The sequence below is a fragment of the Xenopus laevis genome, chromosome 2L, assembly GCF_017654675.1.
Source record: "Xenopus laevis strain J_2021 chromosome 2L, Xenopus_laevis_v10.1, whole genome shotgun sequence".
NCBI lineage: Eukaryota > Metazoa > Chordata > Amphibia > Anura > Pipidae > Xenopus > Xenopus laevis.
Window position 1 is genome coordinate 121,614,931 of NC_054373.1, and position 14,149 is coordinate 121,629,079.

A 14,149-nucleotide genomic window follows, 5' to 3' on the forward strand; every position below is an offset into this window, starting at 1 on the left:
ACAACAAATAATTTGCTTCTGCTCCAGATCACTAGTTGAACTGAAGAAGCCCCTCAGATGAGTGGTGAAATGTTTTTAAGGGGGAACAAACGCTAAATATCCAGTTGCCTTTGACTTGATTCTACTAGATGCAGTAAAATAGAGCTTAGATTAAACACATGCACTTAAATAAGACTTTAATGACATATAATAAACCACCATCTCCTTCCACATATTTCTAGTACATGCACTTTAGTTACTAAATAAACCACAGCTAATATACTGTAAAGAGATTGTGGGATTAATAAAAGTAGAAAGATGATGAGCAAATTAGGAAATTACTAAACAGTGATAAATTAGAAGTTTAACACTGTCCTAAATAGCCTTTTGCTGCACACAATATTATAATAAGTGATTCTCCAGATGGTCTTTAATGCTATCTTCTGCTTAGTCTGGCTATAGAGGTAGCAAAATGCTTTCCTCATGGGTAATTTTGGTCAGATTGGGTGACAAGACTGTAAGTGCCATATCAGTTAATTCGCCAAATTGGTATAGCCAAACAGGAAGCAGATACAGCCAGTCATTTGGTCAGACAGCCAGACAAACTCTGTATTTGCAGATACACTTGCTGGTTTAGGGGACTATTTATCAATCTATGTACCATAACCAAATACACTTCATATCATCAAACATCGACAAGAACAAAACTGAATAATTATGTAGCAGCTTATTAAAATACCGGGTTTACATTTTGCTGGGTAAAATACTCGCCAGAATAGGATTTACCTCTCTAGATAAACTACATGACCTTGCAGTAAATGACCTCAATAAACTTCAGACTCACACTTGAAGAAGTCTATGGGGTGAGAATGCAATTAAGAAAGACATTTAAATCTTTACCAACAGCTGGCCTAAGCAAGTTCATCCCCCACACACACAAGAAAATACATCTTCTGTAGGAGATCACGACTACCACAACCCTTTTAAAAGAGCTGTTCACTTTTAATTTACATTTGAGTAAGATGTAGGAGTGGGTTTCCGAGACAATCTGCAATTGGTTTCATTTTTTTATCATTTGTGGTTTTTGAGTTATTTCACTTTTTATTCAGTAGTTCTCCGCTTTGGAATTTCAGCAACTATCTGGTTGCTAGGGTACTGACTGCCCTAGCAATTAATCAGTGGTGTGACTGAAATCTGGAACATAAATAGGAAAAGCCTGAATAGAAATATTTGATATATAAATGTAACTTTAACAATAAAATTGTAGCCCCACGTCTTGTTTTAATGGTTTCCCAAACAACCACAACAGCAGCACAGAGTGTAATGGAATCTTCTGACCTGCTCCAAGATGGCGTCCAAAATGGCGATTCCTCTTCCCTGCACATGGTTCCGGCTGGTCGCAATCCTCCTGCATCATCTCCTTCTCGCCCTGTGATTGGTCGCCGGCGACGGAACGGACGCCGGCGTCAGAATCGGGCGAAGGCGTCAGCGTGGGGACGCTGGCGTCTGCGTCTGACGCAAGCGCGTCAATTTTGGCGCCAATAGACTGGACTATAAAGACCCTCATTTCCTTCCTGACCTTGCCCAATTATAGGTCTGTTTCATATAGTTCCTGGGTGCGATATATTCTGTCTTGATCTTCCGTGTTTTGAACCTTTGCCTGTTATCGACTTTGAATCTGTGCTGCCTGTCTTGACCATTCTGCCTGTTTGACGACCATTCTTTGATAAACCCTTTTCTGTACTGCGAACCTGATTTGTTGCTTCCTCTTTGGTCCTTACTTCAACTGCGCCTTCGGGCATTACAGTATAATTGGGCCATGGACCCCTCGGAGGAGGCTCAAGTACCCCTCGATGTCGGAGGGGCCATTCGGGGGTTGGCTTCTCGCATGAAATCCTATGAAGCCCAGCAGTCTCAAATTGGCCAGGCTATTGATGTTATCCTGGAGAAATTGACTGCCATGTCTCCTGCGGCTCCTGCGGCTGTGCCTGTTCCTGCCATTCCTGCTCCTCTTCAGGTGTCTGAACCTCGTGTTCCTGCTCCACCTCTTTTCAGCGGAGACCCAAAAGCTTGTCGAGGTTTTATTAACCAATGTGAAATTCAATTCACTCTGCAGCCAGGCCAGTTCGTCTCCGAGCAAGCCAAGGTTGGTTATGTCATCTCCCGTCTGCAGGGGAAGGCTCTGGAATGGGCATCACCCCTTTGGGAGAAGAGAGACCCGCTGATCGACAACGCCGGGGCTTTTCTCCAAGAACTCCGGACGGTGTTTGATGCTCCAGGTCGTACTACTGCAGCCTCGGCTCGACTGTTCCAGCTTCAACAAGGCACTCGCTCAGTCCCCGAGTATGCCATTGAATTTCGTACTCTGGTGGCAGAGACCTCCTGGAATAACGATGGTTACCACGCGGCCTTTTACAACGGCTTGGCTATACGCATTAAGAATGACCTCGTTTCCCGGGAAATTCCTTCTCGGTGGGAGGATCTGGTGGCCTTGGCGGTGAAGGTGGATACCCGGCAGAGGGAGTTCCAGCTCGAACTCGACCGAGAGCGTACAAAAAGGTACCCCCGGTTCCAACCTTCTTTGGCCCCCCGCTTCCAGAGACCCCTGCTTTTCAATCCTGCTCCCCCAGTGCTTCCTCCTGCTCCTATGGATTCTGCTTCTTCCTCCTTGCCGGCTGAAGAACCCATGCAGATTGGGCGGGCCCGTCTGTCCGAACAGGAGAAACTCCGGAGAAGGGCGGCTGGTCTATGCCTTTACTGTGGGGGTAAAACCCACTTTGCCCAGGAGTGTCCAGTGAAGCCGGGAAACGCCAAAGCCTAGGTAAGCATGGGGAGACTTACCTGGGTGGGATTTGTCATTCTCCCCATTCCTCTGCTCTACGTTTCCTTCTTCCGGTACAGATCCAGCTTGGCTCTCTAAAGTTTTCTTCACAAGCCTTTCTAGATTCCGGTGCTGCAGGAAACTTCATGGACCGAACCTTTGCAGGACTCCATTCCATCCCTCTTCAACCCTTGGCTGTTCCTCTTCGTGTCCTGGCGATTGATGATCGTCCCCTGTCGTCTGCCTTCATCTCGCATTCTACTCAGGAACTTTCCTTCAAGGTGGGCACCATGCATTTGGAGAGACTATCCTTCCTCCTCATTGATTGCCCTTCCACTCCGGTTGTCCTGGGTCTGCCATGGTTACGTGTACATAATCCAGTCATTGACTGGTCCTCATTGCAAGTTTCCAGATGGAGTCCTTTTTGTTTACAAAACTGCCTACCCACTGTTCCGGTTGTCAAAGTTTCTTCTGTGTCCTCTAATTCCTCTATTCCCTCTGTGTACCAAGCATTTTCCGATGTATTTAACAAATGTTCCGCTGAGACTCTTCCTCCCCATCGGCCTTACGATTGCCCTGTGGAACTTCTATCCGGCTCTATGCCCCCCAGGGGCCGCACCTACCCACTCTCCCCTTCGGAAACTTCTGCTATGAAGTTATACATCCAGGAGAATCTCCAGAGAGGATTCATCCGTCCTTCCACCTCCCCTGCTGGAGCAGGTTTCTTCTTTGTTGAGAAAAAGGATGGTAGTTTGCGGCCCTGCATCGACTACAGAGGACTCAACAAGATCACAGTTAAAAACAGGTACCCTCTTCCTCTTATTTCTGAACTGTTCGATCAGCTTAGGGGTGCCAATATCTTTACAAAGCTGGATCTTCGGGGGGCATACAATCTTATCCGGATCCGTGAAGGGGACGAGTGGAAGACCGCCTTTAATACCCGTGATGGACATTACGAGTATTTGGTCATGCCCTTTGGTCTCTGTAATGCTCCTGCGGTCTTCCAGGAGTTCGTTAATGATATTTTTCGGGATTTGTTGGGTCTATGTGTGGTCGTTTATCTAGATGACATTCTTGTTTTTTCTAAAGACCTTTCGGAACATCGTGCCCATGTACGTGAGGTCCTCTCCAGACTAAGGAAGAACAGTCTCTTTGCTAAATTGGAGAAATGCACCTTTGAAGTCTCTTCCATTTCTTTCCTTGGCTATATTATTTCTCCTCTAGGTTTCAAGATGGATCCTGCCAAAGTGTCTGCAATCCTGGACTGGCCTCTTCCTACCAGTGTCAAAGCCATTCAGAGGTTTGTTGGCTTTGCCAATTATTACAGACAGTTTATAAAAAATTTTTCTTCCAGACTCTCTCCAATTCTGGCCCTGATTCGTAAGGGGGGCAAACCTCCAACACTGGTCTCCCCAAGCCCTGGAATCCTTCAAGTCCCTCAAAGAGGCCTTTTCTTCCGCTCCTATTCTTCGGCACCCGGATCCCCTACAACCCTTTCTTCATGGAAGTTGACGCCTCTGATGTCGGAGCTGGTGCAGTCTTATCACAGAGATCCATCTCTGACGGTAAACTTCATCCTTGTGCGTTCTTTTCTAAAAAAATTTCTGCCCCTGAACAGAACTATGATGTGGGGAATCGGGAACTACTCGCGCATCAAATTAGCCTTGGAGGAATGGAGACACTTACTCGGAGGGTATCTTCGTCTCTCGTGAACCGCTCTTTATTACCGACCTAAAAAATCTTGAGTTTATCCAAACCCTCAAATCGTCTGAGTTCCCCAAGACAAGACGGCCAGGGTGGGGCAGAGACGATTGTTATGTCCTTGTGGTTCATCTACAGGTATGTCTTTAGTTTGCAATTATCAGCTGTCAGATTGTTCGTAAGTCTTGGCTTCCAGGAGTAAGTACATCGGGAAGGCGAGTACGCTTTATCGCTAGAGAGCTTTATATTAGCATATCCCGCTCATGTTGATTGAGAACGTTGTGTCGTCGTTGAAAGATTCTGAACTGTAGCATGCAAGGGCCAATCATGCGTCATCAATGAACTCACATTATTGGTTACGAAGGACATGCCAGGGTTGCTATAAATGGTAATTATTGAGCTATATTTGCGCGGGTATCGTGGCGGCGTAGTTAGTTTTGGACTCCCTGATTCGTTTAAGATCGTACTAGTACGATTGTCGTGGCGCGATGGTTATTCCCTTGTGCGACGTAGCGCCGCAGTATATCTGTGGTGTTGTGCTGGGTCGCTCGAGATCTATAAATTCTCGTGGATGCCCTTCCTGGCGGAAACTCCTCTTGGACTGTGTTGCGAGGAGGGAGTTTCGTCCTGTGATTTGAATCCGCTATATTGTGAGCCATACTTTGTGTGTGTAGTGGATATGCGACTTGCGGAGCGTGGTTAAGCACCGTACGTGCGTGTAAACTTTTGTCTCAGAGACCTCATCTCGTCCGCTCCCCACACTATACACAAGCCGATCCCGCCCATCATTCCCAGCTGGAGCAATTCGACGGTGGAAGTAGGTAGCAGGTTGTGTGTCCGTCGATTTTCGTTAGCGGAGCTTAGTTTGTTCTCTCAGTGCTCATGTAGCTCTGGACTGAGTGATGGACCAGAGCTCTTGAAGAGTGTAGAAAATAGCGGAGGCACGAGGCTGCGTGAAAGATGTGTTCTGTCATTTACTCGATGCAGCGGTGTGCTGTGGGATTTATCTAATCCGCGGGATCAGTGTTAGCGTCCCGGCAAGGGTTATTCTTCTTGCCTACTAGCATGTTCTAGCTGTCATAGTAGCGAAGAGGTCTCATGTATATTCGCTACGTAGGGATCTCTGGGCTTACAGTGTGCCGATCTATCCAGATGGGGACCCCTTTGTTACTTGCGTAACGATCTAGGATTATGGACGTGTCGCTCGAGTGATCGTATGGCCTTCGCTGGCCATGCGCACATAAGTGATTATTGGTTGTTTATCGGGGACAGATTCAGTACGATGGCTCATTGCACATCGCTTCTCCGGCAACTGGCTTTCCCTCCATGAACTTGTATTAAGCTATTTTTGCTGGCCTCCAATGGTTGTCCTGCAGCATCAAATTGTGATCCGATGCGATATGTCGCTGTGTTAGACGTATAGTACTGATTCTCGGTTAGTATCCAGATTAGAGTGGACCGACCATCCGAGACTCTGATGGTGATTGGTCCGCCCAATTTGTGTCTAAGTTTTGGAGGTCACTGTGTAAAGCTTTAAATATTTCTCTTCGCTTTTCTTCTTCTTATCATCCTCAGTCCAATGGTTCCGCTGAACGTGTTAACCAGGCCTTGGAGCAATTTCTTCGGTTGCCATGTATCCTTGTGTCAAGACGACTGGTCGGACCTTCTTCCCTGGGCGGAGTTTGCTCATAACAATTCTTTTCATTCTTCTTCCCAGAAATCTCCTTTCTTCTGTGTGTATGGCCGAAACCCATTGGCATTCCCTCAGGATCTCTTACTCACAACGTTCCTGCTGCTTAATGATCACAAGCCGCTCATATGCTGGCCATCTGGCAGGCCACCACTGCTAATTTGGAAAAAAGTTCGTCCTCCCAGAAGAAGTTTTGCCGACAGGAAAAGAATTGCCGCTCCACCCTATGCTCCTGGTGACAAGGTCTGGTTGTCTACACGGAATATTCGCCTCAAGATTCCCACTCCCAAGCTTGGTCCCAAATTCATCGGTCCCTTTCCCATCATCGAGGTCATCAACCCTGTGGCAGTTCGTCTTCTTCTTCCTCCCGAGATGCGGATCCCCAATGCTTTTCATGTGTCTCTCCTAAACCTGCAGTGTCTTCCTCCTCTTCTTCTTCCACAGCTCCTGTTGTTATCGATGACCATCTAGAATTTGAAGTCAGCAGGATTCTGGACTCGATCGGTTTTTCCAGGCGGCGCTCTCAGATGCACGGTATTTTGATCGTGGAGAGGAGGTTTCGGTCCCAAGCGCGAGGAATGCTCCTTGGGTGAAAAAATCTGCACTGTCCTTTTGTGCGGCCACGAGCGCGCGGCTAGGTTAGGTCGCGGATCTATGTGCGCAGGAAGAGTCAAGATATCGTGTGACGTTACACGTTGTTTGATGGCTGGTCGCTGTGTTCTTTTGCGGCGGCCCGAGGAGGTTCGCTCAGCTCTGTGACCTATGTGTACGCCAGTTTACGAGTACTCGGATCTCTGCGCTTAGAGCTGGTCGGCGCAATTGGGAGAGCGCTGTATATAGGCCTGTTAATCTCGCAGTATAAACACTGCCGCGACGCCAGGGGTCCTTTCCCAGCCACCCGGGACTCGGGACGATGCGAAGAAGGTGAGAATCGCGCGCAGGACGTCGGCTGCGGTCGCGTGTATCGCGTGGTCGTAGTTCATAATACTTCGGTATCATAGTTCCTTCGTCCTGGTCCGGTGGGTCCTGAGGCCCCCCCTAAGGAAGGGGGTACTGTCAATGGAATCTTCTGACCTGCTCCAAGATGGCGTCCAAAATGGCGATTCCTCTTCCCTGCACATCGGTCCGGCTGGTCGCAATCCTCCTGCATCATCTCCTTTCTCGCCCTGTGATTGGTCGCCGGCGACGGAACGGACGCCGGCGTCAGAATCGGGCGCCGGCGTCAAGGCGTCAGCGTGGGGACGCTGGCGTCTGCGTCTGACGCAAGCGCGTCAATTTGGCGCCAATAGACTGGACTATAAAGACCCTCATTTCCTTCCTGACCTTGCCCAATTATAGGTCTGTTTCATATAGTTCCTGGGTGCGATATATTCTGTCTTGATCTTCCGTGTTTTGAACCTTTGCCTGTTATCGACTTTGAATCTGTGCTGCCTGTCTTGACCATTCTGCCTGTTTGACGACCATTCTTTGATAAACCCTTTTCTGTACTGCGAACCTGATTTGTTGCTTCCTCTTTGGTCCTTACTTCAACTGCGCCTTCGGGCATTACACAGAGCACACAAAGCATGTAAAGTGACAGACACTCAAAGGGGCAGATTTACTAAAGGGTGAAGTAGGTGTCGCTAGCAAAATTTCACCAGGTATACATATACAATATGTATACAATACATCACCAATTTACTAACAGGCATAGAGGACAATTCGCTAGCGAAAGAGACCGTCGCTAGCATTGTTTTGCACCTTATCACCAGGCAAATTATAAAATGAAGCTACATCCTTCTCAAGCTTATATTAGCGACATCATATCCTGTATGCCGGAAAGCCAAAAAAGTTCTAAAATACTAACATCTCCAATAAAGCCTTCTATAATGTACCTGCCCTATTCAAATTGACCTAAGTCTCAGATCGCTAAGAAATGCTCGCGCTGACTAATTAACGTTAGCACCAGCCTTCAGCTGCTGAGACGCAACTTCATATTTTAGTACATTCTAATGGGAAGTGGCTACTGAGGTACGTGTTACACTTCAGGTTGAGTCCATAAATACGTATTTTTGGGTTATATTCATAAAAGTATCCCTAAGCTTTTTCTCATTGTATACTATTTTCTCCTACACTAAGGTAAATGTTTAGCTGAATAAATGTGTGTTTGCTGATGGAAAGACCTCTTCATACTTTCTATATTTCTATATGACCAGTCAGAGAGTGACCAGATCGACTAACGAGTGTAAACATTGCACACTGATGCATTTAGTGATCACAGTAGCTACACATGTTTATGTTTGCCATGTAATCAGACTGCAAAAGTTGATTCAATTTGCACCACACTCTATATCCAAAACCTTGGTTTACTATGACCAAGATCAGGCCTTGAATCACATTCAAGTATATTCTTAAAGGATTGTATGAAACTAGCTGGAAAACCATGAAAATCGGATGATTCTTATCACATTATGAAGAATTTAAACTGCACGCAAAGATTCACAAGCAGAACAGTGTGTCTTGTGCAGATATTTTTAGTGTAAAATTCCAGTCTAAAATCAGATTGAAAATGCTGTGTGATAAATATATACAAGAGCTACAAAGTAAATGACTCGACCTGGAGTATGCACTTATTTTTTAAGCCGTGAAAGTTCTTTGGCAGTATAGTAATGTATGATTATTTAAACAGGAATATCTGGCATCTTAAAGCTTTACTAGGCAACGTTAAGAAATCTAAATGTTCTGCTGACGAGAAAATGTTAAAGGCATACTAATTGAAAATTGCTGCCAATCCAAAGTAATCGCTCAATTTACTGTGAACTATAATTCAGATGTTATCCCTATGTAACCTCAAATTTCCTCTGCCAAGAAACTGCTGTAAGTAACTTACGTCACAGCAAGTATTTTGTTCATAGTCTGCTCGCTTCAAAATTTATTACTAAGTGAGTGGAGAGAATTTTTATTGCTAGACAACAGAATAACAAAATAAAACAGACAGACGTTTATTGGGCAATGTTGAGATTTCCTGCTAAGATCTCCAGAATGTGGAATTTTCTGGCAATTCTTTTGCAATATTTTGGGTGGTAACACACCTTGAGCAAAAAATAAATCACATTATTGAATTTGGTAAATGGGAAAATTAAAACAACATATCTTGCATTTATTTTTTATGAAAGACAGTAAAAAATGAATGTATAAAACCGTGGCCAAAATTACATTTGTATCTCTAAGTTACCCAGCCTCAAAGATTGTAATACTATTTTCCCCCATTGTACTATATATTTAAATTTTCAGTTCTCAGGGGCAAGGACCTCCATCTTCTTGTCTTTCTCAATCTCTGGGTGTCTTTCGGTGGAGCATGAATATGGTGATTGATTTTTAGTGGAATCAGATGTCAGTAGAATGATATTTTAGCACAGAATTCGCTAAAAATAATTAACATATCCTAATAATATACAGAAACAAATAAGAGGGCTGACATAATACTGCTCACAATGTTACAACCCCGTCATGTTTTAACAACCTGAGGAACACTGGGGATAGCAGTTATCTCCTGCCCAGTTTATGGATTACAATCTGTGGTGTTTTTTTTTTCTGATGAAAGAATTTTTTAAAGCGTTATATGTCTTGTATAACTTGAGTTCAATTAATATGGCACATAGGGGCACATTTACTAAGCTTGAGTGAAGGATTCGAATGAAAAAAACTTTGAATTTCTAAGTATTTTTTTTGGGTACTTCGACCATCGAATAGGCTACTACGACCTTCGATAGTTGAAGTAATGTCTCTTTAAAAAATACTTCGACTACATACTTCGGCAGTTTATACCTACCGAGGTACAATGTTAGCCTATGGGGACCTTCCCCAGCACTAACCTTTTTTTGATAGAAGAAAAATCCTTCAATCTAAATTTGCGCTAAATCCTTAAAATTCGATATTCGAAGAATTTAAATTCGAGGGTCGAATTCAAGGGTTTATTAACCCTCGATATTCAACCCTTGATAAATGTGCCCCATAGTGTTATTGTGTAGGCTGTCTTATGTTTCTGTTCACTACAAAAGTTCTGATGCTCAGTCTCAAGTGTAATTATCTAATGCCATCAAAGTTATTTATCTTAAAATTTAACAATCCAATACATAATTTGTTGGAAGTTTTGAACAATTTTTTTTGTGGGGGGGGCAGGGTAGTGGATCTGTGAATGCTAACAAGTGATATTGCAGGTAGCAGCTTTCCCCAAAACATTTTGCATATTAAAGCCAAACAATCACTCATTTTTGACAATAATTTTGCCAGTGAAGGATATTATTATTAGAATAAACAAGCGAATCTCTCCCAGATATGCCCACATTGAGGTGGCCGATATCGGGCTGATCCGTTCACGGGCCCTAGGGCCCAATGATCGGATCAGAATGGAGGTAATACGGGTGGTCGGATTGCGGGACCACATCAATAAACCCTGCCTGATCAACATCTGCCCAACTTTCGGAAGCCTGTCAGATGGCCCCACACAAGACCAACTCGGTCTGTCAGCAGCTTTTATTGGCCCGTGTATGGGGGCCTTAAAGGAGAAGGAAACAAAAAAAACGACACTACCTTCAATGTGTTTTCCATCAGGCCCCCTCCTGAAACGCCATGCTAAAAAATCTGAAATCATTCCTGCTTCTGTGCACCATGCTTCGGAATTTCACCCCTTTCCACAGTTTGGCGCCGCCATTTTCAAATAGGCGCATCACTTCCGTCCTGCGCTCTCTCTGTAATGCGCATGTGCCTCCTTTGTGACCCCCCCCGCATAATCATACTCGCATTCATTCTTTTTTCTTTTAAGTTAATACAGACCTCAGACAGACAGACCCGATCGCTGCCTGCCTTTTTTTTTTAAATCTCCCCCCTCCTCAGCTCCTGCGCTCGGCTCGCTGACAGACGGTAAATTAAATCCTGAGCGAGCGCAGGAGCTTCAAAGCTTACCCTAATCTCTTAGCAATGGGAGAGCAGGAGTACGCGATTGGTGAATGACGAGGCAGTGGCAGAGAGGTCAGCGATAACAAACGGAGATGTCACGTGACTGCTTCGTCATCACTGCACAAGGAAAAAATGTATTCTTGTGCGCATGCGCAGGGCACGGATTGAAACGATTGCGCATGCGTGTGCCCTATTCAGAAGGATTTATGGACAACAGCAAAGGTATGCTATATCATACATGCTTACACTTTTTAAAAAATCGATTGCAGCTAAAAGATTAATGGAAAAACGAATTGGAGATTGCTTGCTGGTAATTATATATACTATTCCTTGGCAACACTTAGAGCTTAAGTAGTTTTTTGGCTTTCCTTCTCCTTTAAGCAAAACAAAACTTAGCAGCAATAATGTATTAAAATAATAAAATACATTGTTATAATAAATATAGTATTACATAATCTTAATTCTAAAAGAAAATATTGGAAAAAAGAAAAACAATTGAAAAAAGGAAAAGTGGAAGAAAAAACTTGAATTAACTTAGTGTGCATACAAGGGAAGCACATTTAGAGATAATATGCAAAAAAATATTTACTTGGGAATAAGTGTAGTGGTAATTGGCGCTATCTACCATTTGGCTGTTAAGGAAGGGAGTCATGCTGCTGTCTAGGAAAATATTAGTCCAGCCATTGTTTCCCAGACCACCTCAAATTTAGATGTGTATCCTCATTTGTACAATGGGACATTATCATTGATATCCATTGCTCCTGTGTTGGTGCCATTGTCAATTTCCAGTTAATAGCCATCACCTTTTTGGCATATAGAAATAGTGCTGAGGGGAGGGTACGGATTTTACACGATTGAGATACAATTTCCACTTGATTAATAAGGATTGGTAGGGGTTCTACTTGTATCTGGATGGAAGAAATATCAGATCATTTTTCTATTACCTCTCTCCAGAACACAGGTATGAGACCTGTTACTAGGGTTGCCACCTTTTAAAAATATCTTCACCGGCATGGAGGGGGCGGGGTTAAAGGAATAGTTCAGTGTGAAAATAAAAACTGGTTAAATAGATAGGCTGTGCAAAATAAAAAATGTTTCTAATATAGTTAGCCAAAAATGTAATGTATAAAGGCTGGAGTGAACAGATGTCTAATAAAACAGCCAGAATCCAACTTCCTGCTTTTCAGCTCTATAACTGAGTTAGTCAGAGACTTGAAGGGGGGCCACATGGTACATTTCTGTTCAGTGGGTTTGTAATTGACCCTCAGCATTCAGCTCAGATTCAAAAGCAACAGATATGACCCATGTGGCCCCCCCTCAAGTCTCTGATTGGTTACTGCCTGGTAGCCAGGGTAACCAGTCAGTGTAAACCAAGAGAGCTGAAAAGCAGGAAGTAGTGTTCTGACTGACATGTTATACATCAAATCACTCCAGCCTTTATACATTACATTTTTGGCTAACTAACAATATTAGAAACATTTTTTTATTTTGCACAGCCTGTCTATTTACCCAGTTTTTATTTTTACACTGAACAATTCCTTTAAAAGGGTGGGTTGAGACGCTAAAGGAGGCGGGCTGTGACGCTAAAGGGGGTGGGCCGTGATGCGCTATTGGCTAGACGGGTCGGGACGTCAAAGGGCGCGGAGCCAATGCGCACGTTTGGCAAGAAGCCCAGGAAAAAAGGTTAGTTTTGAGCAGGCTGGGAGCAGGCCACGGGGCTTTTTTAGGTGTATTATAAATTTACCGGAAGCTACATTGCCGGTAAATTTGTAATACCGGCCCTGGCCTTGGCTGGTGTTTTACCGGCTAGGCCAGTAAAATACTAGCCGGGTGGCAACACTACTTGTTACCCAGAATGCTCGGGACCAGGGGGTTTTCGGATAATGGATCTTTCCGTAATTTGGATCTTCCTACCTGAAGTCTACTTAAAAATCATTTAAAAACATTAAATAAAGCCAATAGGCTGATTTTGCTTCCAATAAGGATTAATTATATCTTAGTTTGGATCAAGTACAAGGTTCTGTTTTATTATTACAGAGAAAAAGTGAATCATTTTTAAAAATCTGGATTTTTTAGATAAAATGGAGTCTATGGGAGACGGCCTTTACGTAATTGGGAACTTTCTGGATAATGGATCCCATACCTTTATTTGTTTCTGAGGACATGACCAGACCATATGTATAAGTGTAGCAGGAGTGTAATAACATTTCGGCCAACTATCCTGTATATTAGGCGTAATTCTGTGCAGCCTATGTGGGGTTAAATAGGTCCTATGCAGATATCTGAACTGCACCACTTTGTCTCTCACACTTATTAGTGAATTGTATACTGATTCTAATATATCTTCCCAAATATCTGATGTTAAGGAAGGGATATGCGTTGTCCATTTGGCATATAGTTTAGGTAGTATTGGTTTAGAGGGTAAACTGAGAAGTCTATAAAATTGTGAGGGGGTTTTTTTTTTTTGGTTTGGTTTTTTGAAAATTACCAATTTCATAAAAAATGGTCACAATCTCTCATCTCTCTAAATTTCCCATTTGACCTTAAAGTGATACTGACACTAGAGGGCACATTTACTAAGGGTCGAAGTGAATTTTCGAATTAAAAAATTTTGAATTTCAAAGTATTTTTTGGATACTTCGACCATCGAATAGGCCAAATTCGACTTCGAATTGAAAATACTTTGAATATTCAACCATTCGAAAATCGAAGTAGTGTCTCTTTAAAAAACTTCGACTTCGACACTTCGCCACCTTAAACATGCCGAATTGCTGTTAGCCTATGGGGGCCTCCTAGAAGCTATAGCCAAAAGTTTTAAAAAGTCAAAGTATTTTTTTTGAAAATTGTTCAATCGATTGATTAAATCGTTCGAATCAATCAATTCGAACAATTTCTACTATCGATCTATTTAAATTCGACCGAAAACGACCAAAAGAATTCAAAAACGAGAAGTTCGACTATCGAATTTGGCCTATTCGATGGTCGAATTTCGAAGTTTTTTAACTTCGAAATTCTACCCT

At 43.5% G+C, this 14,149-nt stretch overlaps 1 protein-coding gene across 6 annotated transcripts in view; it reads right to left on the reverse strand.

The window, feature by feature from the left end:
* Positions 1-14,149, reverse strand: part of arhgef7.L (Rho guanine nucleotide exchange factor 7 L homeolog) — a 104,278-nt gene that overhangs the window by 72,062 nt on the left and 18,067 nt on the right. The gene's annotated exons all lie outside the window — the stretch shown is intronic.